At 37.7% G+C, this 12,552-nt stretch overlaps 1 pseudogene; it reads right to left on the bottom strand.

Moving 5' to 3' along the window:
- LOC102840333 overlaps positions 1-12,552 on the bottom strand; it is a 134,898-nt pseudogene that overhangs the window by 111,384 nt on the left and 10,962 nt on the right.

The following is a 12,552-nucleotide window of genomic DNA, read 5'->3' as shown; positions in this document are numbered from 1 at the left end:
AACACAATACTCAATGTAAAGATTTTAAAATAGTGCTTAGTTCATAGATAGTAACAATAATTATTGACTGTATTTATTATCATTTATATCTGCATCATAAGCAAATCTAATAGAATACTCAAACTTAAATAAAAATTGTATATTCTTTTTAAGTAGAACTATTGATTAGTGGATCATTTGCTTATCATTTACCCATAGAGAGGAAAACAAAAAACACAAAAGACTTCAGCTTACTTCATTAGGAGTGGACTAGTGAAGGACAAAATATCAGCAAATACTTTGAATAAAGCAACTTGAATCAGGACAACTTTAAAGGTACTCCATAATGCCAAAAGTAATGAAGGCTTCCTGGTATGTGCTTCCTTACACGAAGAGGTCTGAATGATAAAGAAAATTAAAACTATGAGAAATGTGGGCAGAACTACAATGAGTAAAACAGAAAGAACTTATACATAAACAAAACATAAAATTCATCATAAACTCTTAATGTAAGGTAACTAGAAAGGAATCCATTGTTAAACTTGAAGGTATGAGCCACATCACTAGCATGGGATAGCTCCAGGCTACTTAGTATTATTCATACCACACGGCATAAATAGAGCAAGAGACACAGTTGTATTTTTATCATTTTTGTTACTTGAAATAGTTTCATTACTCTAAAAAAAAATTCAGTTTATATTTTGAAATTATATTTTTCTTTTGGAATGTCTAAATGGTAGGCTAAATTGTTGTTAAGTGCCATAAGGTTGGTTTGACTTATAGTGACCCTGAATAGGGTTTCGAAAGGATTCACTGGTGGTTTGAACTGCTGACCTTGTGGCTAACAGTCAGTGCTTATCCTACAGTGCCAGACCAGGACTCCTAAATGGTAGGTAGGTAGACAGAAAGATGTTGTTGTTAAGTGTCATTGAGTCGGTCCAAACTCATAGTGACCCTGTATAGTGTTTTCAAGGAATGGCTGGTGAGTTTGAACCGCCGACCTTGTGATTCGAACTGACCTTGCGGTCCAGCACATTATTTTGCAGTGCCACACCTGGACTCTAGATAGACAGACAGATAGATAGATGATTGAATAGATAGACAGGTAGACATAGATGCAATATACAACATTAAAGGGAAGCTGGATATTAGTTGCAGAAATTAGCTACAATAAAGGAAGACCTTGCTTATTGTGTTTAATTTTATTGCACTTTTTAGATACTGTGTTTTTTACAAATTGAAGGTTTGTTGCAACCTTCAATTTGTTAAAAAAAAAAACAATTTTATCAAGCAAATATATCAGGACCATTTTTCAAACAGCATGTGATCACTTGGTGCCTCTGTGTCACATTCTGGTAATTCCCACAATATCTCATACCATTTCATAATGGTATTGAACACTTAATAGACTACAGTACAGAATAAATATAACTTTTAAATTCATTGTGAAACAAACAAACAAAAAAACAGTGTGACTTTCTTTATTGTGATCTTAGCTTTATCATGGTGTTCAGAACTAAAACGCTAATATCTTCACAGTTGTTACTGTTAACTGTTGTTAAGTCATTTCTGACTCATAGCAACACTGCATAGGGTTTCCACAGTTTTAGATTTATTTTTTTAACTTTTTTTTGGTAAATTGTGAACATTAGTTTTGTACTCATCCTAGCATATTTTGTTTCATTGCAATGATTACAATCCCCTCCATACATCATCATTTAATAGTAATTGCTTCTGTTCTTCTATTCCATGTTTTTTTTTTTTTTATGTAAATAAAAACACTCAGAAATATATAATCATTTAAACAACCAAAGGGCACATTCTGCAAGTGCCTCCTGGCCACCAGCAGGCAGCCTTTCTCTTTCCATGAGTCTAGAGTCCTCAGCTACTCTATCTGTCCATATCCTCATCTCTGCCTCCATCTCTGGTGTCGCTGCTTCTCTGGATAGGGTCCCACATTGTGTTCATGCTCTTCTCCCTTGATGGTCCTAGGGTTCTCTGTGCCTGAAATGTAACATTCACTACTCCCCTCTTTATGTTACAAAACTTCTACCTTTACTGTTGTGACAATTTCAATTAGTCACAATAACGATTACTCACTATTGAATCAAAACAATCCAATCCCCATATCCTTTCACCAGACCCATCTAGACAAGAAGAAAACTATTCAGTGGGGATTCTACCTTTCCCCTTACACTCTGAAACTAAACTCCCTCTTGAAAATTTGTAAGCCAGCCACTTAGTGTCTTTATAGCACCCTCACCCCCACTCCTGCCACCATTTTAGGTAGGCAATGTCTAAGTTGCCTATCCCTATTAACCCTGTATACAGAGAGTATAGGTTTGTTCTTTGATGTGAAGACTCCTTCCTTCTCGGTTGGTATTTTGAGCTACTACGTTCATAAGTATAGGTCCAGTTCATCAAATTGTAGCAATTTACACTTACTTCCTTTATCAAATTTCCTTACCTTCCTCTAGTTGAGCTCTGGTCATCAAACTGTTGAAGCTAGGTCAAATGGGTCAAATCTGCAAGTTTGGGTGTTCCTGTGTGTCTCCCACTACTTTACATCAGCTGGAAGCTTCATTCTCAGCTCTAGCCCTCTGTGGCTAAGTCAATGTCCATGGGCCCAGGAGTTCCCAAGTCTATGTTTCAGACCAACAAGTCTTTCCTCTTCTCTCAACTCATCTTGAGGTTGACAAGAGTCCATGGAATGTGATCGAACTCAGCCCTTATCTTCATTACTAACTTTCTCCCACTTCCACTCACATATAGACACCACGATCACCAGCGAGTTTACATGCCTACTCAAGTGTCCCCTTTGCGTTTCAGTCTTCGAGGGTTTTTTTTTTTCCTGAAGGGACTTGATTGCTTGCCTTAATGGCTTCCTGGCAAACAACTTGATTGTTTTTGTACTAGCCAAACAGATCGTCATTTTTGTTTTTTCCGGCTTTCTTTCAGAAAATATCTTCTATTCCTCTAGCTGCTCTGGGCTGGTCTGCACGTTCTTTCAAGTAGGAATGTCCCACCTCAGAAGGTTCATGATGGGGCTCAGGATCCCACCTAAGGTCCTATACACTACAAAGGCTCCACACAAAGCTGATTTCACTGGACAAGTTCTGGAGTCTCTTTTAGGTATTCCAGTCAGTTATAGGCTGATGACCTTACAAGCTTTCTGTAATCAAGCTTCCTGATATTCCTTTCTATCTCATACAAGTACCTATTTTACAATAGTAGGCAAAGGAAACCAATATCCATAAGACAGTCAAGCATTTTAACTTTATTTCCCCTCTTTTACCCATTCAGACTATGCCTCAATCTCTGTATCACATAGCCCTGTTGTTCCAAGGTTGGGCATGCATCACTATTTACCTCTGTCCCATTTTGGCTTTAGATCTTTGCAAGAACAGAAAGCCTTGTATTTCTCCTGAGGAGTAACTGGTGGACTCAACCAGCTAAACTTGTGGTTTGCAGACCTGTGCTTATCCTGCAGAGCTACTACACTCTGATTGTCTCTAAGGTATACCTTCCCAGTACTGCGCCATCCTCACAACTGTTGTTATAGTTGAGCTCATTGCTACTGCCACTATGCCAATCCATTTTATCAGGAATCTTCCTCTTTTTTGTCAACACTACACTGAACCAAAGGAGCTCTGTTAGCATTGTAAGTTACAAGTCAGGCTGTTAACCTAAAGGTCAGTAGTTCGAAACTACCAGGCCCTCCGTGGGAGCAAGATGAAACTTTCTGCTTCCATAATTTACAGCCTCTAAAACCCTATTCACGGTTGCTATAAGTCAGAACCAAATCTACCGCACACCACCACCACACCTGTATTAAGAACATCTCATACTGGAAAAGCTTTATCTGGCATTAGGAAGTAACTAATTACCTCTATTCTTTGCCTCTCTTGGTTTCTTAAAACTTCCTTCCTCCATTGTTTTTCAAAAATGGGGCAGACATTGTAGGAGGAATCACTTTCGTTCAGTTCACAAAGATCCTCTCTTTCCAAAGGTTTTTTATAGCCCAAAATGATTATTCTAAAAATACAAGAATAAGGTAAACAATTTAGCAAAACCAACAATCCAGTTACAAATCATTTTTTTCATGCATATAGTTCAGTCTTTCATTTATAAATTAATTGATCAGGATAGATTTTATGTTTGAAATAGAATCCAACTTTACCTGGAGTGCAAGAATGTGCAATAATCAGATGCAGCTCATAGAAGTGCTGTGTAGACATCCAATCATTTAGAAAAAACAAACTTTATTTACTCATATCATATTTGGGTAATGTACCACCCACCCATATTCCCAATCTCTGTCACTGAATTTAAATAGTTAATTTCCATAGTAAGGTATTCACCAACCACCTAAGAACCCACATTTGCTTTCAGGCTTATATCAAAGGGAAAATGATCCATACTCTGCATCTGCAACTCCCCCCAGTTATGTTGTTGCTGTTGTTGAGTGCCATCAAGTCAATTCTGACTCATAGTGACCCCAAATAGACTTACCAAGGAATGGCTAGTGAGCTTGAAACAGCAACCTTGAAGTTCAAACCGAACTTATGGTCCAGTACTTAATCCCACAGCATCACACCAGGACTTTATATCTCTGCGCTGCATGATTTTATAGATTGTCCCACTAAATGTGGAGTACCTGTCCTTGCCCCATAAACTTTGGCTTTGCAAACCAAGATGCACCTCACCCAAACCATACTATTTTCAATAGTATGCATATAAAAGCAGGGCAATGAATAAGAAGACTGAAGAAGAACTGAAACCTTTGAATTATAGTGCTGGCAAGGAATAATGAAAACACCATGGAAGAACAAACAAATCTGTCTTGGAAGAGGTATAGTCAGAATGCTTCTTAGAAGTGAGGATGGTAAGACTTTGTTTCACATACTTTGGACCAATCCTGAAAAAGGATATGGTGCTTTGAAAAACAGAAGGTCCACAATAAAGAGGAAGACCCTCGATGAGCTAGTTGACACAGTAGTTGTAGTAATGACCTCAATCATAGCAACGATTGTGAGGGCGGTACAAGACTGGGCAATGTTTCATATGGTCATTGTAAGTTGGAACCAACTCAAAAGTACCTAACATTTGCAATACAGCTGACTTTGATCAATAGACTATTAGTCAATGTTAACAGTGTGTTTTCCAAGCTGATTCCTTAAACAGTATGGTAAGTCTGTGCTAGTCTCTTATAGCTACCTCTCCTCCATTCAAAGACCTTGCCCCAGGGGACACAATGAAAGCAATAAAACTGGGTCAAGTGGGACTGTCTCAGGCAAACTAACAGATATGTTGTTTCTGTTGTTTTAAGTGTTGTCAAGTCGGTTTTGACTAACAGTAACACTGTATGACATGTCTGAGGAGCGGCTAGTAGGTTTGTAGTGCCTGTGCTTATCCTGAAGAGCTACTACACTCTGATTACCTCTAAGGCATACCTGTCCCGGTACTGCATCATCCTCCTGTCATTACAGCTGAGCTCATTGCTACTGCCACTATGCCAATCCAATTTAATAAGGGTATTCCTTTTTTCTGCTGACCCTCCACTGTACCAAAGGAGCTCTGTTAGCATAGTGGTAACAAGTTCAGTGCCTATCCTATAGTGCCACACCGAGTGTCCTAATAGGTATGGTTCATGTTATAAGTTCATGTGATAATGGACCATGCTTATCCCCAACCATTCCTCTGCCTCAAGTTCTTCCTGTTAGTAGAAATCCGATTTATTTAGTTGAAAATCTCTTCCATACAAGAAAGCTTACTGAAGTTAGGACTTATCTAAAGCAGGTCTTAAGATTCTCCTTTCCTTGGAATTAATAATATAAGTCCTAGCTAATGATACCTAAACTGGGAAGAACATCCCATTTCATATGAAGGTATACAACCCCAAGAGGAGAAACTATTTTGTCTCCCTTCTCCTTCCCCATCTTCCTTCCTGAACACAGGGTATGATACTTTGAGATACAGAAGTCATCTTTGCCTACACCGGTTAGGAACGAAATACTAAGGATGGAAAACTGGAATACAGAAAAATTATTGTCCCTTCATCACATTTTTGAGGCAGTTCACCAGCCTATTTTTATTCTTCTTTCTAATACACAAGAAAATAAATACATATTTTTCATGCTTTTATTATTTGGCTATTCTGTTTCACAAAGCCAAAGACAATCCTAAATTATGTGGCACTGTACAGAAACACTGGACTGTGAACCACAAGGTTAGCAGTTTAAACCCACTAGTTGCTCCTCGGAAACCTATAAACGGTAGCTATGATTCGGAACCAAGTCAATGACACTTAACAAAAAAAAAAGAACAGCAATAGTTCAGACATACTCAGCTTCTGAGCTTGGTGACATGATTTCTTCAGAGGAAATTATTCATACTTAAATGCATGCCTACTAACTCTAACTCCTCAGTTCTTACTCCTAGAGTGTATTAGCCCAAAAGACCAAATAATATTATATTCCTTCAAATTGGGACTACTTCCATTGTCATTGGTTCTGCATAATTTCAAATGGCTGACTCTGGAAAAGATTTAAGGCCTGTGGTAACCAGTCTCCATTGGATTCAATTTTACTTTTATTATATCATACCATACCACAATCCATATTTAACAAAAAGACTTAAATATAGTAAGAAAGGACCTTCAGTAATCACATTTCTGTTGGCTCCATCATGCCGTACATTCTCCTACAGTGCACTTTAAAAAACATATTAGGCAATAAACCTCTTTCATGTCTTATTAAATTCCTCTATTCCATTCCACAAAATAAATATTCATTTTCAAAATAAGATGGCATTGATTTTCACAAAAGCATTTTTAATGACATTTACTGCCTCAGCATTTCAAGTTGGAACTGTGCAAAACTCAGCGGTTTTGGTTCACAGGGAGAAGTGACCCCTGGCTTTCATGCTGAGTCTCCAAATAATGCAGCATCTGAAAGTGACACTGAGGCTGAATTCATTGTGATTTCCATGGCTTCACTATTTAACTACTGTGATTCCTCTATCCCAGGTGTATGTTCTCTCTCCATCTTTGCTCTCTGGTCAATATAAATTACTCCATCACACTGATTGGCCTCATGAGAGTCAGAAAAAAAGAAAGTGCTGCCTCTTTAAAGGAAACGTTCGGAAAGCTTTGAGGGGAGGAAAATTAGAACAATTGTTCACCCTGTTAGTCAGTGAAATAGAGAAAGCAATGTAACAGGTCCCATAAAATTCAAAACCTTATTCCAGCCATATAGCTTGTGCTATCAGAATATTTCTTTCAAAAGATATTCACTTATGTGAAATTAATTTGACCCTTACAATTCTCTATGGCAATTGTTATTATCAGTTGCTACTATCACTGGATTGGTTCTAAACTCCTAGCAATCCTATGTCTAACAGAATGAAATAATGCCTGGTGCTGTGACACCCTCATAATCGTTGCTATGTTTGAGCCAATTCTTACAACTACTACGTCATTCATCTCATTGACAGTCTTCCTTCTTTTTTGCTGATCTTTTATTAGCCCAAGATACCAAGCATGATGTCCTTCTCGAGACTGGTCTTTCTGGATAACATAGTCACAGAATATGAGTTGGCCATCCTTGATTCCAAGGAGCATTCTTGTTGTACTTCCTTCAGGACATATTTGTTCATTCTTCTAGCATTCCATGGCACATGCAATATTCTTCACTGACACCAATAATTCATAGACCTCAATTCTTCTTCAATCTTACTTATTCATTGACAGCTTTCATATGCAAATACCATTGGTTGGGTCAGGCACACTTTAGTTCTCAAAGTGACATCTTTCAAGGGGTCTCTTAAAAGATTTGCCCAATGCAATACAGCATTAGATTTCTTGACTGCTGCTTCTATGAGCATTGATTGTTCATTCATGCAAAAGGGAATCCGTTACAACTTCAATCTTTTACCCATTTATCATGATTTGCTTATTGGCCCAGTTGTGAGGACCTTTTTTTTTTTTTTTATAGCCAAGTGCAATCCAGAGTGAAGACTGTAGGCTTTGATCTTCAGTAAATACTTCAAGTCCTCTTCACTTACAGCAACTAAAGCTGTTTTATCTGCATATCACAGTTTTAATAAGTTTTCCTCCAAATCTGATGTTGTGTTTTTCTTTATATAGTCCACCTTCTAGGATTATTTGCTCAGCACACAGATTGAACAATATGGTGAAAGAAAACAACCCTTATGCATGTTTTTCTTGATTTTAAACCAAACAGTATCCCTTTGTCTGAACAACTGCCTCTTGGTCTATGTACAGGTTCCTCATGAACACAATTAAGTGTTCTGAATCCCATTCTTCTCAATGCTATCCAAAATTTGTTGTGATCCACACGGCTGAATGACTTTGCATAGTTAATAAAATGCAGTTAAATATTTTTCTGCTATTATCTTCTTTAGCCAAGATCTGTCTAATATCAGCATTGATATCACTTATTTCCCACCCTCTTTTGAATTGGGCTTGAATTTCCAGCAGTCATGTCTATGTACTCCTGCAAATATTTTGAATGATCTCTCGTAAAACTTTACTTGCGTGTGATATTAATAACAGTTTTACATAATTTGTGCACACTATTTGATCAACTTTCTTTGGAATGGGCACTAACATAGATCTTTTCCAGAGGGTTGGCCAGATAGCTATCTTCCACATTTTTTGTCATAGACCAGTGGGCACTTTCATCATTGTTCCATTTATTGTAACATCTCAATTACTATTTCATCAATATCTCAGTGCAGCTTGGACTTTCTCTTTTAATACCATTGGTTCTTGATCATATACTAACTTCTGAAATGGTTAAACATTGAACAATTCAATTTGGTACAATGCCTCTGTGTATTATTTCCATCTTCTTTTGATGTATCATGCATTGTTTCATATTTTTCCTAAAGAATCCTTGAATATAGCAAGTCAAGGATTACTTCAGTAAATTTGTCAATTCTTTCAGCTTGAGGAATACTAAAAAATGTCCTTCCTTTTCAGTTTTCTAGCTCCAGGACTTTGCACATTTCACTGTAATAATTTGCCTTTTCAAACCACCCTTTATATTTTTCTTTTCAGCACTTTGATGTCATCATTTCTTCCATGCATTCTGTTGCTGTTGTTCAGTGCTGTTGAGTCAGTTCCGACCCACAGTGACCCTGTATAGGGTTTCCAAGGAGCAGCTGGTGAGTTTGAACCACCAACCTTGTGGATCAAACCAACCATTTAGTCCACAGCATTAACCCACAGTGCCACACCAGGACTCATCCATTTAGCTACTCTAATTTCAAGAGCAAGTTTCAGAGTCTCTTTTGACATCATTTTGGTGTGTTTTTTCATTGCTGAGGATTCAGCTTCAAATCATACTGACCTTATGTACAACATAATACAATGGTGCCTAATTCTGAGACAGCTATATGATCACTGGTATGTTTAAATCCATTGGATAATGTGGTTCAAATTTTTACAAGTAGTTACGTGCCAATAACTCTAGAAACTGGTCTTTTTTTAAAATGTGATATAAAACAGTGGTAATGTTACTAAAGGCAAAATGTGCCTTTAAACCTAATTCTTCCACTCTGTTGTTAATTTTGTCATATTAGACATCAGCTGTAAAGTGCCGTCAAGTGGGTTCAAACCGACCTTGCAGTCCAGTATTACAGTGTCACATGGACACTCTGGTCTTAACATTAATAAGAGTAAACAGTTGTTGAGTGCCGTCAAGTAGGTTTCAACTCATAGAGGCCTTTACAGGGTTTCCAAGGAGCAGCTGATGTGTTTGAACCACCATACTTGTGGTTCAAACCAACTTTGTAGTCCAGTACTTTGTCCTACAGCACCACACCACTACTTCAGAGTACATAGCTGTTGTTGTTGTTAAGTGCTCATGAGTCAGTTCTGACTCATAGTGACCCTGCATAGGGTTTACAAGGGGCAGCTGGTGGGTTTGAACTGCCAACCTTGTGGTTCAAAGTCCAGTGCTGATTTTACAGTGCCAAGAGTATATAAATATCTCATTCAACTGATATGGTAAAAGTACCAAGAGAGTGGAAGTTAGATGACCTGTGAAAAGGCAACACAGTTATCATGGATCAAATGTAAATATACAGATAAGTAATTTCAAAACACTATAGGAAAAGGAATGAATTCAATCTATCCCTCCAAAAAAATTATAGGATAAATTATATTAAGTTTTTTTTAAGGAATGAAGAACTATGTGTTGTTGTTGTGGTTGTTGTTAGGTGCCATCGAGTCGGTACAAACCCATAACAATCTTATGCACAGCAGAACGAAACACTGCCCAATCCTGGGCCAACCTCACAACTGTTGACACACTTGAGTCCATCGGTGCTGCCACTTGGCCAATCCATCTCATTGGGGGTCCTCCTCTTTTTCTCTGATCATCTACCTTACCAAACATGATATCCTTCTCTAGTGACTGGTACCTCTTTACAATATGTCTGAAATATGAGAGATGAAGTTTGGCCATCTTGGCCTCCAAGGAGCACTCTGGCTGCACTTCTTCCAAAACAGATCTATTGGTTCTTTTGGCAGCCCATAGCACTTTCACTATTCTCCTCCAACACCATAACTCAAAAGCATCAATTATTCTACGGTCTTCCTTACTCACTGTCCAGCTTTCACATGCATAAGAGGTTATTGAAAATACCATGGCTTGAGTCAGGCGCATTGTAGTTCTCAAGCCGACATCTTTGCTCTTCAACACTTTAAAAAGGTCTCGTGTAGCAGATTTGCCTAATGCAATACATCATTTGATTTCTTGACTGCCGCTTCCATGAGTGTTGATAGTTGATCCAAGAAGAATGAAGTCTGTGACAACTTCAACCTTTTCTCCATTGATAAGAATGTTGTTTATTGGTCTAGTGGTGAGGATTTTTGTTTTCTTGAAATTGAGATGTAATCCATACTGGAGGATGTCCTTTTTGATCTTCATCAGTAAATGTTTTAAGTCCTTTTCACTTTCAGCAAGCAAGGTTGTATCATCTGCATATCACAAGTTATTAATGAGTCTTCCTCCAAATCAGATGCCACATTTTTCTTCATATAACCCAGCTTCTTGGATTATTTGCTCAGCATACAGGTTGAATAAGTATGGTGAAAAATGAAACCTTGTTGCACACCCTTTTTAATTTTAAACCATTCAGTGTTCCCATGTTCTGTTCGAACAACTGCTTCTTGGTCCAGGTACAGATTCCTCATGAGCACAATTAAGTGTTCTGGAACACTCATACTTCGCAATGTTGTCCATAGTTTTTCATGATCCACACAATCGAAAGCCTCTGCATAGTCAATAAAGCACAGAAAAGAGAATATCTTTCTGATATTCTCTGCTTTCAGCCAAGATCCATCAGACATCAGCAATGATGTCCTTTGTTCCACAGCCTCTTCTGAATCTAGCTTGAACCTCTGGAAATTGTCTGTCAATGTTTGATTGTAGCTGTTTCTATATTACCTTTAGCAAAACTTTACTCGCATGAAATATCAAAGAGATTGTCCGATGATTTCTGCATTCTGTTGGGTCACCTCTTTTTGGAATGGGCACAATAAGAATCTCTTCCAATCAGTCGGCCAGATAACTGTCTTCCAAATTTCTTGGCAGAGATGAGTGAGCACCTCCTGTGCCGCCTCACTTTCTTGAAAGATTTCAATTTTTATTCCATCATTTCCTGGTGCCTTGTTCTTTACCAATTCCTTCAATGCATCTTGGACTTCCTCCTCCAGTAGCAGTGGCTCTTGATCATATGATACTTCTTGAAACAGTTGAACTAGGGAAGGACATCATTAAGAAAGAAAATTATAGACCAGTATCCTTCATGAACATAGATGCAAAAATTCTCAACCAACTACTAGCCAAAAGAATCCAGCAGCACATCAAAAAGATAATACATCATGATCAAGTGGGATTCATATCAGGGATGCAAGGATGATTCAATATCAAAAATACTATAAATGTAATCCACCATATAAATAAGAAAAAATAAAAGGACCACATGATTGCATCGATTGATGCAGAAAAAGCATTTGACAAAATCCATTCCTAATAAAAACACTCAACAAAATAGGAATTGATGGGAAATTCCTCAACATAATTAAGAGCTTATATACAAAACAGCCTACATCATTCTCAAAGGAGAGAAACTGAAAACCTTCCCTCTGTGAATGGGAACCAGACAAGGATGCCCTTTGTCACCAGTCATTTTCAATATTGTGCTGGAAGTCTTAGCCAGAGCTATACAGAAAGAAAGGGAAATTAAAGGCATCCAAATTGGCAAAGAGGAAGTAAACACTCTCTATATGCAGACAATATGGCCCTATACATAGAATATCCCAAAGACTCAGTAAAAAAGCTACTAGACCTCATTGGAAGATACAGTAAAGTGGCAGGATATAAGATCAACATACAAAATCAGTTGGATTCCTCTATAACAAAAATGACAGTGCTGAAAAGGACATTAGGAAAGCAATACCATTTACAATAGTCACCCAAAGAATGAAATACCTAGGAATAAATGTAACTAGAGAAACAAAGGAGCTACAAAAAGAAAACT

This window comes from Chrysochloris asiatica, unplaced genomic scaffold, assembly GCF_000296735.1.
Source record: "Chrysochloris asiatica unplaced genomic scaffold, ChrAsi1.0 scaffold00091, whole genome shotgun sequence".
Lineage (NCBI taxonomy): Eukaryota > Metazoa > Chordata > Mammalia > Afrosoricida > Chrysochloridae > Chrysochloris > Chrysochloris asiatica.
The sequence above is the reverse complement of the archived record's forward strand: the minus strand, read 5'-3'. Positions and strand labels throughout refer to the sequence as shown.